At 37.1% G+C, this 14,599-nt stretch overlaps 1 pseudogene; it reads right to left on the reverse strand.

Annotated features, from left to right (window-relative positions):
• Positions 1-2,620: 2,620 nt before the first annotated feature.
• Positions 2,621-3,600, reverse strand: LOC140515793 (olfactory receptor 5AS1-like; annotated as a pseudogene).
• Positions 3,601-14,599: the final 10,999 nt, after the last annotated feature.

Raw genomic sequence — 14,599 nt, forward strand, 5'->3', positions numbered from 1 at the left:
ATTTTCCTTCCTCCTTCAACGCTTTTCTTCCATTCTTCTTTCCTGCGACTCCTTTTCCTCCACTACTCTTTCACGCCTTCATCTCCTCTATCCTACCATTCGATCTCACTACATGATGTATAATCACCAGATTCATAGTTTCAATGTGATAGAAAATTCATCTTTTCTTTTAAGATTACAGTAGTACTATTGGAACACTTTACCATCTTTTGTCCTAGAGACAATTCTATGACTTCATGTTGTATTTTTCTTTATTATATCCTGCTCATTTCTTCTTTAAAATTTGTCACTGTCTACAGGTTACGATATATTCACATGAGACATGGATCTCTCCACTGCCATCATTTTTTATCCCTTCATGCAATATTGTCTTTTATATCTTGCTGACATTTGGCAAAACTTGGAGATTGTTGGTATTAGTTTAAAAAAATAAAAATAGATCTCTGTTAGTATCAGGAGCTTGGGGTTCTTAAGGTAATGTTTTTAATTTTTTTGAAATTGGTGCAGCCTATTTATCTCTTTATGTTTAGCGTTACATTTAATGAGTAAATTTCTTGTCATTTTGGTTAAAATGACCAGTATTTATGTAATGTTTTAAAAGTCTTTAAGCTCTATAAGGACAGGGGATTGGAGTTATTTAACTTTGATATTACTGCCTCTTGTTAATTCTAGATGACATCCATTTTGAAACCAATCAATATCTTCATAGTTAAAGGACATTTACTCAGTTGGTTTCATTTTTCTCAGTCTTTTTTTCTGAGTGGAGAGGGTAAGGGAAAGGAAAGTATCAGGGGATGTTATGAATCACAACAGCTTAGCATTAAAAAAATTAATTGTACACAAGAGCCATTCCAGACCAGGTCACCCTATACCAATGACTCTCATGTATAACTCCTTTAATTTTTGCATGATATAATATCATTTGAAAACATATAATAAAATCGACTGACATGTTACTTGAAAACCAAGAATCTACTAGTAAATTTTCTAAATAGAAAAATATGGAAATAAATCATTTTTGATAACAGCCTGCATCATGGCCAAGATGGTTTCGTCTCTGCAGTAATTCGTTTACTTTTGAAAGTTTCCAAGTAACAGAACAATTGCTCCAAATTAAGGAACATATTCCCCGCAACCACTGGCCATCAAGACTTCTAGAGACCAGAGACTTGAAGACAGGGGGTGTATGTAATGTTCAGGAGGACTAGCACCTTTTGTGTAATAGCTTACTGATATCTTTTCAGATCTACATATTCATCTTTTGTTTCTACTTGTTACCAAAAACTCACTCGGGGCTCACAGAACCTATGGTATGTGAGCATTCAAACCCCAGCAAAAACTTTCTTGACTGAACGAATAAGCCAGGTTGAGGATAATCAAAAGGCCTCAAGTGGGTAATGCAACCAGATGTTTACCCCAAGCATGTTAAGACTTGCCCCATTGAAATGGGTGAATCAGAACAATTTGCTCCAGTGGCCATGAAGGCAACTGAACAGGTATTGTGGAAGAATTAGAGCTTGGTTAGACTTCAAAGACACCAAGATTATCCTGTACATCCTGGGTATTTAACAGTCATCCTGATTTTGTCTTGCCTCTGTATGTCAATGACTCAGAAATAGAGTGTGACTGAAGGCGTTGTGCAAAACTGCTTCACTTAAAGCCAATTCACGCTCAAGCCAATTCATCACCACTTATGTCATTGGTCAACTTCAAAAATGAAGGATGAGCAACTGCTTGACAGAATAGCCAGTCAAATAGAGAAAATATTCAGTAAAATACAAGGTTATTTTGTCCATCAGGTAAAATAGATTGTGTTTAACTTGAAGAGATAGTTTTCTTGAGCACTTGCTGAAAGTCTAAGCTCATGACTCCTATCTGTGTTTAGAAAGGATACAAGGTAGGCCTGTGATTTCACTTGTCCAAGTTAGATCATTGTGTGAAACTTAAAATCTTCTGTGTTTCCTAGGGCAAGTTAAGATTAAGTAATTTGACCTGGGTTTACATAATTACTATATATCAAAGGAAAAATTTGAACCAGACATTCTGACTTCTAATGTCAGGTCTCTAATCAAAATTCATTGTTTTGTCTCTTAATTCAAAAAAGAATGGGAAATCACTTTTACTTTTCTCTTACCAATCCTACTACTGGGGATTACTCCCCCTTGATATGGAATATATTTTCATTGTCTAAGCCAACAATTTTAATAATCCAATACGTAATTTAGGAGTCCAGCATTTTAATCTTCCCATGAGAGATTCTCCCAGATAAAATGATATAGTTTTTCAAGGGACAATAGGTGTCATCTTGGAAGGAATTTAGCTTTTTAAATTTTGTAGTCCTTTAATGACCATGTCAATTCCTACCAATTGTAGAAAACTTTATATTTGAGAGAAGTATTCTGTACCACACAAAAATTGGAAAAATGGTCTCATGATAGTTCAGTTACCATCCTTCCCAATGACCTTCTTAAATTCTTAGAACTATGCCAAAGTAGAATAAACTTTCACAGAGAGTAGTGGAGTAGCTAATTGTCTTCAAGTTATCACAAGGTTTGGGGGGTGTAATAAAGTAGATTACTAAACAGTTATTTTTTAGACTGCATATTCTCTAGAATAGCATTCAGCTTAAAGATATTGAGAAATTTCTTATCCTATAGCAATATTTGTTTGGAGATATTCTATCCAACACTTTTGCAGCTCATTTTTCACCTATTTGTTTCTCAAACTGTATATAATAGGATTAAACATGAGGAAGACCACAGTATACAAAACAGGAATCACTTTATCTGTGCCTGGAGAGTAGTTGGTGGTTGGACATAAGTACATGAACAAAAGTTTCACGCAGAATAAAGTTGCAGCTATTAGGTGGGAAGCACAAGTGGAAGAGGTCTTACTTCTTCCTCCAGATGATTTGATGTTCAGAACTTTAATGAAGATACAGGAGTAAGAAATGAAGATGATCGTAAAAGTGCTGGTCTGCAAGAAGCCACATAAAGCAAAGAGCAGAAACTCATTGAGGGAGGTGTTGGTATAAGACAAATCGAGTAATGGTGGCATGTCATGAAAAAAAAAAACTGATTGATAACATGGGATCTGCAGAATGGCAACCTAAAAGTCAGAGATGCATGAACCGGTTAAGTCATACCTCCACTGAAATAGCCAAGACAATGAAGGAAACACACATTTTCCTGGACATGTGTTGAAAGTATCAAAGGGTTGCAGATAGCTGCAAAACAGGTGTAAGGCCATTGCAGCTAGAATGAGGCATTCTGCAGCAGCAAAGCAAGCAAAGAAGTACATTTCAATGACACAACCATATAGGGAACTGCTCTTCTTAGATGATAGGAAGTGTACTAGCATGTTGGGAGCTATGGCTGTGGAATAGCTGATTTCCAGAAAGGAGAGATTTCTAAGAAAATAATACATGGGAGTTTGAAGACTAGAATCAATGTTGACCAGGAATATCAAACCAATGTTTCCCACCAAGGTCAAACATAGATGGCCAAAAAACAAAAGGCAGAGAGTGATTCTGAGAGGCAGGTATTCTGTGAAGCTCACAAATATAAACTCAACTGGTGCAGGATAACTCTTCTCATTCATTTTCTCTGTTGAGAAGGCCTCCACAAATGGGACGAAGAGTAGGTGGGGTTATCAGTTAGGGTGAGTGTTATTGGATAAATACTGGACTTGTTCTATCTATCTACCATCTGTGAAAATGAATACAGAGATAAGAATGTCTTTCCTGTCTTATCAAGAAAACATCCACTCCTGGGGCATGGTCAAGATGATATAGTAGAAGGATGGACCTGTAGAAGCTCCCCCCAATTGCCCATAAAATAAGTGGAAAAATTACTCTAAACAAATTCTAGAGAAGCAGAAGCCAAAAAAAGACGGCAGTGAAAGAAATTTTCAGCCTTGGCTGTACTGAACAAGCTCAGATAAGACCAGAGAAGGCCTCGGGGGTGGAATCCCTGCAGCAGCTGCAGTTCCCAGAATACTCAACCCACAAACACCAAAGACAGCTTCAAAGGTCCATGACAAAGTTGTTTCACCTGGGTTAGAAGGAAACACGGTCTGGCCCTGCCAACAGCAGCCACTACAGTGGCAGCATCCGTTTTTGGAGCCCTGGGTCTAAAGAGCCTGGGGGAACTGAGCAGTTTATCTGGATATCAGCCCTGAGTGTCTGCCCTGGGTTGAGGAGGAGGAACAGTGTCGTGGTGGAGCTGGAGGCAATTTTGGAGAGGGAATTCTACTTACAGATCCTGGGAAGAACAGAGTGCTTGTGGTTGCTCACAGATAAGAGCGCAGGCCAGGAGATTGTGCCACCTTGGAGGAACTGAGAACTGAGAATTTCCAAGAGTATACCCTCCTCTTGACAAAGGACTCAAAAGTCAAATAACTGACTGGGAAAATACTCCCAAAAGGGAACAAAACTAGGACTATAGAAGGTTGCTTTCTTGGTGAACAGATATTTTGTTCCATAATTCCAGATAAGGAAGAACAATGCATACCATCAGAGGAAGACACAAAAGTCAAGGTTTCTGCATCTAAAATCTACAAAATAAACATGCAAAGATCTCAGACCATGGAAGAGCTCAAAAAGGATTTGAAAATCAAGTAAGACAGGTGGAGGAAAAATTGGGAAGAGAAATGAGAGTAATGCAAGAAAATCATGAAAAGTGAGTCAACAACTTGCTAAAGGAGACCTCAAAAAATGCTGAAGAAAATAACATCTTTAAAAATAGGCTAAAACAATTGAAAAAAGATATCCAAAAAGCCAGTGAGGGTAAGAATGGATTAAAAAACAGAATTAGCCAAATGGAAAAGGAGGTTCAAAAGCTCACCAAAGAAAAAAGTTCCTTAAAAATTAGAATGGAGCAGATAAAAGCTAATGAATTTATATGAAACCAAGAAATTACAAAACAAAACCAAAAGAAAGAAAAAATAGAAGACAATGTGAAATATCTCATTGGAAAAACAACTGACCTGGAAAATAGATCCAGGAGAGACAATTTAATAATTATGGGACTACCTGAAAGCCAGGATCAAAATAGGAGCTTAGACATCACCCTTCATGAAGTTGTCAAGGAACAGTACTCTGATATTCTAGATCCAGAGGGCAAAATAAATATTGACACAATTCACCAATCACCTCCTGAAAAGGATCCAAAAAGAGAAACTCCTAGGAATATATTAGTCAAATTCCAGAGGTCCAATGTCAAGGAGAAAATATTGCAAGCAGCAAGTAAGAAACAATTCTAGAATTGTGGAAATGCATTCAAGACAACACAAGATCTAGTAGCGTCGACATTAAGGGATCGAAGGGCTTGGAACAGGATATTCCAGAAGTCAAAGGAACTGGGATTAAAACCAAGAATCACCTACACAGCAAAACTGAGTACAACAATTCAAGGGGAAATGGTCATTCAATGAAAGAGAAGACTTTGAGCATTCTTGATGAAAACATCAGAGCTGAATAGAAAATTTGACTTTCAAACATAAGAATTAAGGGAAGCATGAAAAGGTAAACAGGAAAGAGAAATCATAAGGGATTTACTAAAGTGAAACTGTTTACATTCCTACATGGAAAGATAATATTTGTAACTCTTGAAACTTTTCTCAGTATTTGGGTAGTTGGAGGCATTACACACACACACACACACACACACACACACACACACACACACACACATACACACATATATATCTATACATATACATTTGTGTGCATATATAGATATATATCTATATACCTATATCTGTCTATCTATCATCTATCTATATCCATCTATTTACATCTATATCTATCTCTCTCCATAGATATGTATATATATATGTATGTATATACATACATACACACACATACACACACACACACACATACATAGACAGGGAGCACAGTGTGGGTTGAATAAAAAGGTATCATGTCCAAAAAAATAAAATGAAGGGGTGAGAGAGGAATATAATGGGAGGAGAAAGGGGAAATGGATTGGGGCAGGTTATCTCTCATGACAGAGGCAAAAAAAGTCTTTTTTTCAATGGAGGGGAAAAGGGGGGAGATGAGAGGGAAAAAGTGAAGCTTACTCTCATCACATTTGGCTTAAGGAGGGAATGATATGCACAATCAATTTGGTATGAAAATTTATCTTGCAATACAGGAAAATAGGGGAGAAGAGAATAAGTTGGGTCAGGGGATGATAGAAGGAAGGGCAAATGGGAAGAAAGTAATTAGAAGTAAACACTTTTCAGGAGGGACAAGGTTAAAAGACAGAATATAAGATATGGGGGGGGGCAGTTCGTCTTACACAACATGACTGTTATGGAAGCCTTTTGCAAAACTACACACATATAGCCTGAACTGAGTTGCTTACCCTCTCAATGGGGATGGGTGGGGAGGGAGGGAGAGAAGTTGGAACTCAGAGTTTTAAGAACGAATGTTGAGAATTGTTGTTGCATGCAACATGGAAATAAGAAATACAGGCAATGGGGTATATAAATCTCTCTTGCCCTACAAAAAAAAGAGAGAAGGTGGGGATAAGAATAGGAAGGCATGTGATAGAAGGTAGCACAGATTGGGGAAGGCATTATGAAAATGCATGGCGTTTTGAGGTGGGGGGAGGGGAGAGATGTGGAGAAAATTTGGAGCCCAAATTTTGTGGAAATGAATGTTGAAAACTAAAAATAAGAAAATAAACATTAAAAAATTAGATGAAAAGGGAATTCTGTATGTAAGGGAGAGTCTTAAATGTGCTGTGAAAAAGTGATGACAAGGACCACCTAATTTAGTTAATCAGAAAATGCTACTTCTAATGAAATAGTAATTACAACAGATATTTACTTGTGCTTTTAAAATCATTATGAATGTAATCATTGTCTTTGACTATCACATTAACTTGTGAGATTGGTACTACTGCTATGGATAGCCACATTTAAAGACAAGGAAACTGATGTATAGATGATGCCAATGATTTATCCATTTTCATGAAATTAATCTTGAGTAAAATGTGTCATGTCAACCCAGAGGTTTCTGACTCAAACAGAGCTTTCTATTTACCTTAACTAACCAGGCCCTGCAAATCATGTATGATAATAAGAGAAGTAGGAAAAAGCAATTCACAAATCAATAATGACATATTCATAGTAAATTTTTAATGAGAATTTCTAATATTTCCTGAACATAAAAATAAGAACAAAGCAACTAGATGGCACAGTGGATAGAATGCTGCATAAGGTCTCAGGAAAACGTGATTTCCAAGGACGTCATAGACACTAGTCCTTTGTCCCTGGCTAATTCATTTAACCTCCCTATGCCTCACTTTCCTAATCTGTAGAATGTGCATAATAATAATAATAATATCTACCTCATGGGTTGTTGTAAAGATAGAATGAGGTAATGTTTGTGAAGCTTAAATACCAAAGTACTATTTAAATTCTAGCAATTAACAATAAATAAATAGAGAATGTTGATTTATCTATGGAGTTTAAAAACTCAGAACCAGGAAAATCCAGGAGAAAATTTTGAGTCTTAAGCCAGATAAAGATGGAATTTATCACTGATATGTAAGAAGAATGTGTTTACTTTTATAAAGGCTGATATTCTTCACAGTTACACAAAGTGCATTGAGTACAACATAGTATGCACACTGGATTTCCAGTCAAAGAACTGAACTAAAATCATGATCCTCGTGTTTACAAACTTTGTGACATGACACGGGTAATAGACTAATAGGGAAGGGAAAATTAGAAGATACGTGATTTTACTGACACAAGGAACTCACTCAAGTCAAAATTCTTCCACCAATGCAGACTGGCATCTTCTCGACCTTGTGGAGTTTCCCAGACAAAGGATAAATGGTTTTCCAATGTCTCACAGTCAGCAGTAGCACTGGCAACCAGGGCTTCCTGGCTACAAAACTGGCTCCCTATTGATTTTGTTACATTTCCTCACAGGAATTTAGGTGAATGAAGTCAGATTTAGAACAGTCAGAAATCTTAGGGATCTTCAAAAAAGGGAGCATGACTTTGTGAATGAGGTACTATACTTGGACTCAGGGAGTGTCTCAGTCCAAGTCCTACCTCAGACCTACCTCAGCTGCTTGATCCTAAGTAAAGTTGCTTAACCTCCCTTGGTCTTTGTTTCCACGTCTGTAAAATGAAGATATCAATAATGCTGTCTTTAAAGCTTTGCTACAATGAGATAATTTTTTTTGTTATAATGAGATATTTGTAAAGTGTTTTATGATCTCTAAAGCACTATACAAGGTATTCATATTTGCATTGAATCTCTCTAGTAGAATATAAGGAAGGGACTTTGGCATTTGTATCTCCTCAAACTGTAATTTAATCTGTGTTTATCAAACTGTTATTGAATTACTGAATAAATGATTGATGGAAACTAATCCACTGAGAAGATAATCTTTGATGAATTTCAGTAAGAAGTCATCCAAAAAGGAATAGATTCTAGGTACTTTAGCTACTCAAAGAATAATATGCTCCAGTAGTTAACAGAATGCTATTTCCCTGAAGAAAAAGGCTGTTTTCTTTAGGGATTTCTATGCCTCCTTTGTTTAGGAAATTGTCTGATGTAATACATTCTAGTTGAATTAAAATGAATTGAGTTGAATTGAATTTATCTCACTACGAACACTGGTGCAAAATCATCCCCAGACGTTGTATAAACATCTACATTACAAGGAGAACATCTCCTGTTTATCACAAAATCCAAGAAAATCCAACCAAAGTACCCTTAAAGACCTGTAAAGAAAAATAACATTTTCTCCCAAGGAGTCTGGAAGAGAAAGTTAAAGATGGCTTGAGGAGGGAAAGCAGCAGGAATATGTTCCAGTGAGCTTGAACCTGCTTGCTGTGTCTAACTGAAATTTTCATTACTGATATATTTATACCTCAAATGTCTATATATGCCACAAATCAGCACTTAATATATTATTTTATTGATATTCTCACTTAAAGCGTTGATAAAGAACGTGTTTATAATGCATATGAAATTTAAAAATCTGTCTTGTGTAATTTTTTTCAGAGACCCAGTTGTTAAAACTTACCAGTACTCTCTGGGATAGATCAATGAAAAATGTCATAGTCATTGGGCATCAGAAAACCTGAAATTGACTTCCTGTCCAGCCTCTTATTTGCTGCTTCAGTGTGGCCATGTCAATTCCACTTCCCTTTTCCTCGATTTTTCCTCTACCAAGTAGAAGTAATCATACTTGCACTCACTACACCACAGTTTTCTTTCTAGGAATGGTCTTTGTACACTATAAAGTGATACATCAATACATCAAAGTGAGGTAGTGCAATTTTCCCTAACTGAATGGAAAATGTCTATTGTTCACTATCAGAGTGAGCCACTATCAGAGTAAATACTGATCAGTGCTTGCTGCAATGGCATTATTTAATAAATATTTATTGACAGATGACTGATCTTTGGTTGCATTGTATTTGGCAACCTCTTAGTCTTCCATTTGAAATCCAAGGGAATATTTTTTTAAACGTTGAAATCAGATATGCTAACAAAAACAGCCAAATCTGTATAAGGAAAATTGAGAAGGCAGCTTATCAGGTACAGATGACAGATGATGATATGTTTCTCTTTGACTCAGCAAAATTTCTCATTTTACTTCTCTTACTACCTTAGCTTATCTTGTCTTAAGCTCTAATTATTTGTGTCAAAATATTTGCCTTTATTATACTTTAAGGATATGTGATTATATTGATTTATTTATATTTTGCACTAACAAAGACAACTTTTATCCTACAACTTAGTACACAGTGAAATTTATGTCCCTGCAGTCAAACTGATGAAGTCTTTCCACACTCAGTGACACTGATGACTGGTTAAATAGCATAACAAATAATAGCAAAATAGAAGTATATGCACTATGATTTTTCAATTTTGTATGACCTCAAAATTTTGAAATTTACTGACAGATTCTGAAACCCATCATAACCTCCTTACCACTATACAGTATCAACATATGACTTTAGTGAGGGATCACTTTATAAAATCAACATTCCTGCTATTGTATGGGATCTTAAAACAATAGATCATTAAAGCTGGAAGGAACCTGACACAAAACAGAAATAAAACTGATCTTATGACACAGAACACAACACGATAGCCTCCAGAAGGAACGTTAAAATAAAAAAATATAGAATTTTATAGTTGAATGGTACATGAGTACATAGAATATAAAAATAGAAGTGCTGTTGTATATAGCAAGTTTGCATAGTAAATTTGCAGTTTCACGTACAATCATCTTTTTTTACGGTACTATGCATTAAAAATTCTTGTTTTATTCCATAAATTAAAAATTATAAAAACATTAAAAATGATGTTGTGGTCCTAGAATATGATACATAGAATTTTAGAACTGGTAGTGTCCTCCATAGATAGAATCCTGTGAACATAGAATGAATGTTAAAACAGGAATGATCCCTCCATCATAGAAAGATAAAGGTGAAAAGGAACTGAAGGATATATGTAAGTATATGCATGTGTGTGCATATATTATGTGTGTACATAGATATAATGTGTATATGTATATATTTATATCTGTCTAATTTATCTATCATTCTATTTATATCTTAAGGGTGACCTATACCCATTTGTCCCATTTTTAGGTGAATAAGATTTAAATCCAAGAAGTGTTAAGTTCACATAGACAGTCTCCTACTTTAAAAAAAAGTCATATAGACATAGTTTTCATTCCTCAGTCTGTCAGCATATCTGACATAAAGAGTTTTGGATCCCATTCCCTTATATCCTCTATTGTGTCCAGCAGAGAGAGTACAAAATAGGTGTTCCGGTGTTATTCATTAACTGGTGGATTCTCACAGCTGTAGTCTCTCACCTTGAAAGTTGTGCTGTAAATTGCTCTCAAATCAAGCCAGATGGGCTCCTCTCAAACCAACCCACAACAGTTTGGATATCAAGAGAGCATTTCTATCATGGCTGTTATCTATGAACCAAGTTAACAAGGTCATTCCATTTATAACAATGTAAAAGCTGTGATACTGAGAGACTACACAGGTTTAAGGGCATAGGCTTGTGTTTTCCAACCTAAAATCTGGTCAAAAATTTGTAAGGTCAACATATTATTAGAGGGAGGAGCCAAGATGGCAGGGTAGAAAGATACACAGATGTTTAGCTCTTACCCCACAACCCATAAAATATCTGGAAAGAAGAACTCTCAACAAATTTTAGAGCAGCGGAAGCCACAGAACAACGGAGTGGAGGAGATTTCTATTCCAGAAAGACCTGAAAAACCAAAGGGGAAAGGTCTGTCGCACACTGGACCCAGAGCAGAGCCCAGCCTTGCCTTGGCCATGCAGCACCAAAAGGAACACATCCAAGCAGGCTTCAGGGACAGAATCTCCAACAGAAGCACAGATCCCTCAACCCACAGGCGCCAAAAGGTCACTGAGAGGGTCTTCTCGGATGGCCAAGAGGGGAACAGGGTGTCCCCATAACTCAGGCCCCCTCGGGAGGCAGCAGCAGCAGCAGCAGCAGACAAGGGCTCCCAAAGTAGGCAGTGGCCCGCATCCATTATTGAAGGTCTCCCCATAAACCCTCCGAGGGAACTAAGCACAGTGTGGTGGCCCTGCCCCCACCTGAGCAGCTGAACTTAATCTCACACTGAATAGCAGACCCACCCTTTCCAAAAGCCCCTAAGGCTTGGGAGCAGCATTTGAATCTCAGCCCCCAAGCTCTGGCTGGGCGGAACTGGAGGCCAGGTGGTTGTGGAGAGGAAACTCAGAAGTCAAGTAACTGGCTGGGAAAATGCCCAGAAAAGGGAAAAAAAATAAGACCATAAAAGGTTACTTTCTTGGGGAACAGATGTCTCCCCTCATCCTTTCAGATAAGGAAGAACAAGGCTTACTGTCAGAGGAAGTCAAGGCCTCTGCCTCCAAAGGGAACTTAAAGTGGGCTCAGGCAATAGAAGACCTTAAAAAACAAGTCAACAGCTTACTAAAGGAAAACCAAAAAAATGCTGAGGAAAATAACAGCTTTAAAAAGAGGCTAACTCAATTGGGAAAAGAGGTCCAAAAAGCCAAGGAGGAGAAGGAGGTTTTAAAAAGCAGAACTAGCCAAATGGAGGAGAAGATTCAAAAGCTCACTGAACAAAATAATTCTTTGAAAGAGAGAATTGAGTCCAGGGAAACGAATGACTATGAGTTAAACCAAGAAGTTAGTAAAGAAAACTCAAAATTTGAAAAATAGAAGATAATGTGAAACAACTCATTGGAAAAATAACTGACCTGGAAAATAGATCCAGGAGAAATAATTTCAAAATTATTTGACTACCTGAAAGCCACGATCACAAAAAGAGCTTATACATTATCTTCCATGAAATTATCAAGGAAAACTGCCCTGATGTTATAGAATCAGAGTATAAAATGGATATTGAAAGAGTTCACTGATCACCTCCTGAAAGAAACCTGAATAGAGAATCCCAGTATCCTAGGAATACTGTGGCCAAATTTCAGAGTTCCCCGATCAAGGAGAATATACTGCAAGCAGCTAGAAAGAAATAATTTGAGTAGTGTGGAAATACAATAAGGATAACACAGGATCTGGCAGCTTCAACATTAAGGGATAGAAGGGCTTGGAGTGGGATATTTCAGAAGTCAAAAGAACTGGGATTAAAGCCAAGAATCACTTACCCAGGAAATCCGAATATAATACTTCAAGGGAAAAAAATGGTCATTCAGGGATACAATCGAATTTGAAGATTTCATGTTGAGGAAAAGACCAGATCTGTATTTAAAATTTTGGCTTTCCAAGATTAGAATCAAGAGAAGCACGAAAAGGTAAACAGAGAAGAAAAAGCATAAAAGACTCCTAAAGCTGAACTGTTTACATTACTACATGGAAAGAAAATATTTTTAGCTCTTGAATCTTTTCTCAGTATTTGGGTAGTTGGAGAGATTGTACATGCACACAAACACACGCACACATACACATAAACAGATAGAGAGTATAGGGTGTGTTATATTAGAAGAGATGATATCCACATACACACAAATAAAATGAAATAAAATAAAAATTAAGGGGTGAAGGAGGAAAATTCCAGGAACAGAAAGGGAGTAATGGAACGGAGCAGGCTATAACTCATAAAAGAGATAAGAAAAATCTTATTCAATGGAGGAGATAAGGGAGAAGGGGAGAGGGGGAAAATAAAGCTACTCTCACCACGTGTGGCTGAAGGAGGGAATAACATGCTCACTAAATTGATATGAAAATTTATATACACCACAAGAAAGTAAGAAAGGAGACAATAAGTGGAGAGAGGGGAATGCTAGAAGGGAGGGCAAATGGGAGAAGGGAGTCACTAGAAATAAACACTTTCATGAAGGGACAAAGGTCAATTGTAGGGGGAGAAATAAGGGGGGATAGGGTAGGTCAGAGAGCAGTATAATTAGTATTACACAACATGATTACTATGAAAGTCTTTTGCAAAACAACACATGTTTAGTCTGTATTGAATTGCTTCCCTTCTCAGTGGGGCTGGGGAGGGAAGGGGAGGGAGAGAAGTTGGAATTCAAAGTATTAGAAACGAATGTTGAGAATTTTTATTGCATATAATTGGGAAATAAGAACTACAGGGATAGGGTATGGAACTTTATCTTGCCCTGCAAAAAAAGAGAGAAGATGGGGATAGGAGACGTGTGGGGTGTGATGGAGGGGAGGGTACATTGAGGGAAGGAGTAATCAGAATGCAAGATATTAGGAAGCGGGGGGAGGGGAGTGATGGGGAGAAAAATTGGACATGTTACAAAGTGAGGTAAAAGCAATTAGTATTAAGACAATAGACTGAATCAATTACTGAGAATAAATCACTGACATCTTTAGTTTGGAGAAAAGAATTTCAGTCTAAATTTCCTAGAGGAAGGCAACCTTGGGTAAAATTTGGCATTGATGGAAAAGTCAAGATTTCAATGCTAAATTTGATTTATGGTTTTATGATTGCCATTTAATCAGGAACTGGAACATGTATAGAAAGGCATATCAGCCACTTAACATCTCAAAAGATGTTCCTTAGCCAAAGTGAAACTATAATCATATTTGAAACCTCGTTATTGGAACTTGCCATTTTTTAGATGCTATGGGACTATTAAGTGACTGTTCTTCTGAGTCTAACTCCAGGTATGTGTAGCAAGAAAGGAGATCTGAGCCTCCAATCCATGATGCCAGTAAGCTGGTGAGATGCTGGTATGAACTGCAAAAGGTGATCTCAAGGGAAAGGTGGGAGAGCGGCTGTTCAGCATGGACTGAGGTGGGATTTTGCTGATTCAGTTTCTCCACTGATAACTGGCAGACTTTAAGGATGACTGAATGCAAGTGGATAATCTAACGTTACCTGGAATTGACATGAAGTTGGGGAGATAAGGTTTGTAAGCTTAATACCAGATCTCTTCAATTATAGATTATGAGTAGGGAACATCTGAGGTTGTCTAAAATTAAGCTATTAGGCATAGGACTTTAGACCAACAACATTAAGTTAGGGTCCTTTAATTCTTAGTAATACTGTGGAGACAACAAAGTCAAGAGCTTGTGAAGTTAGCAAAATAAATACTATCT

The sequence above is a fragment of the Notamacropus eugenii genome, chromosome X, assembly GCF_028372415.1.
Source record: "Notamacropus eugenii isolate mMacEug1 chromosome X, mMacEug1.pri_v2, whole genome shotgun sequence".
Taxonomy (NCBI): domain Eukaryota; kingdom Metazoa; phylum Chordata; class Mammalia; order Diprotodontia; family Macropodidae; genus Notamacropus; species Notamacropus eugenii.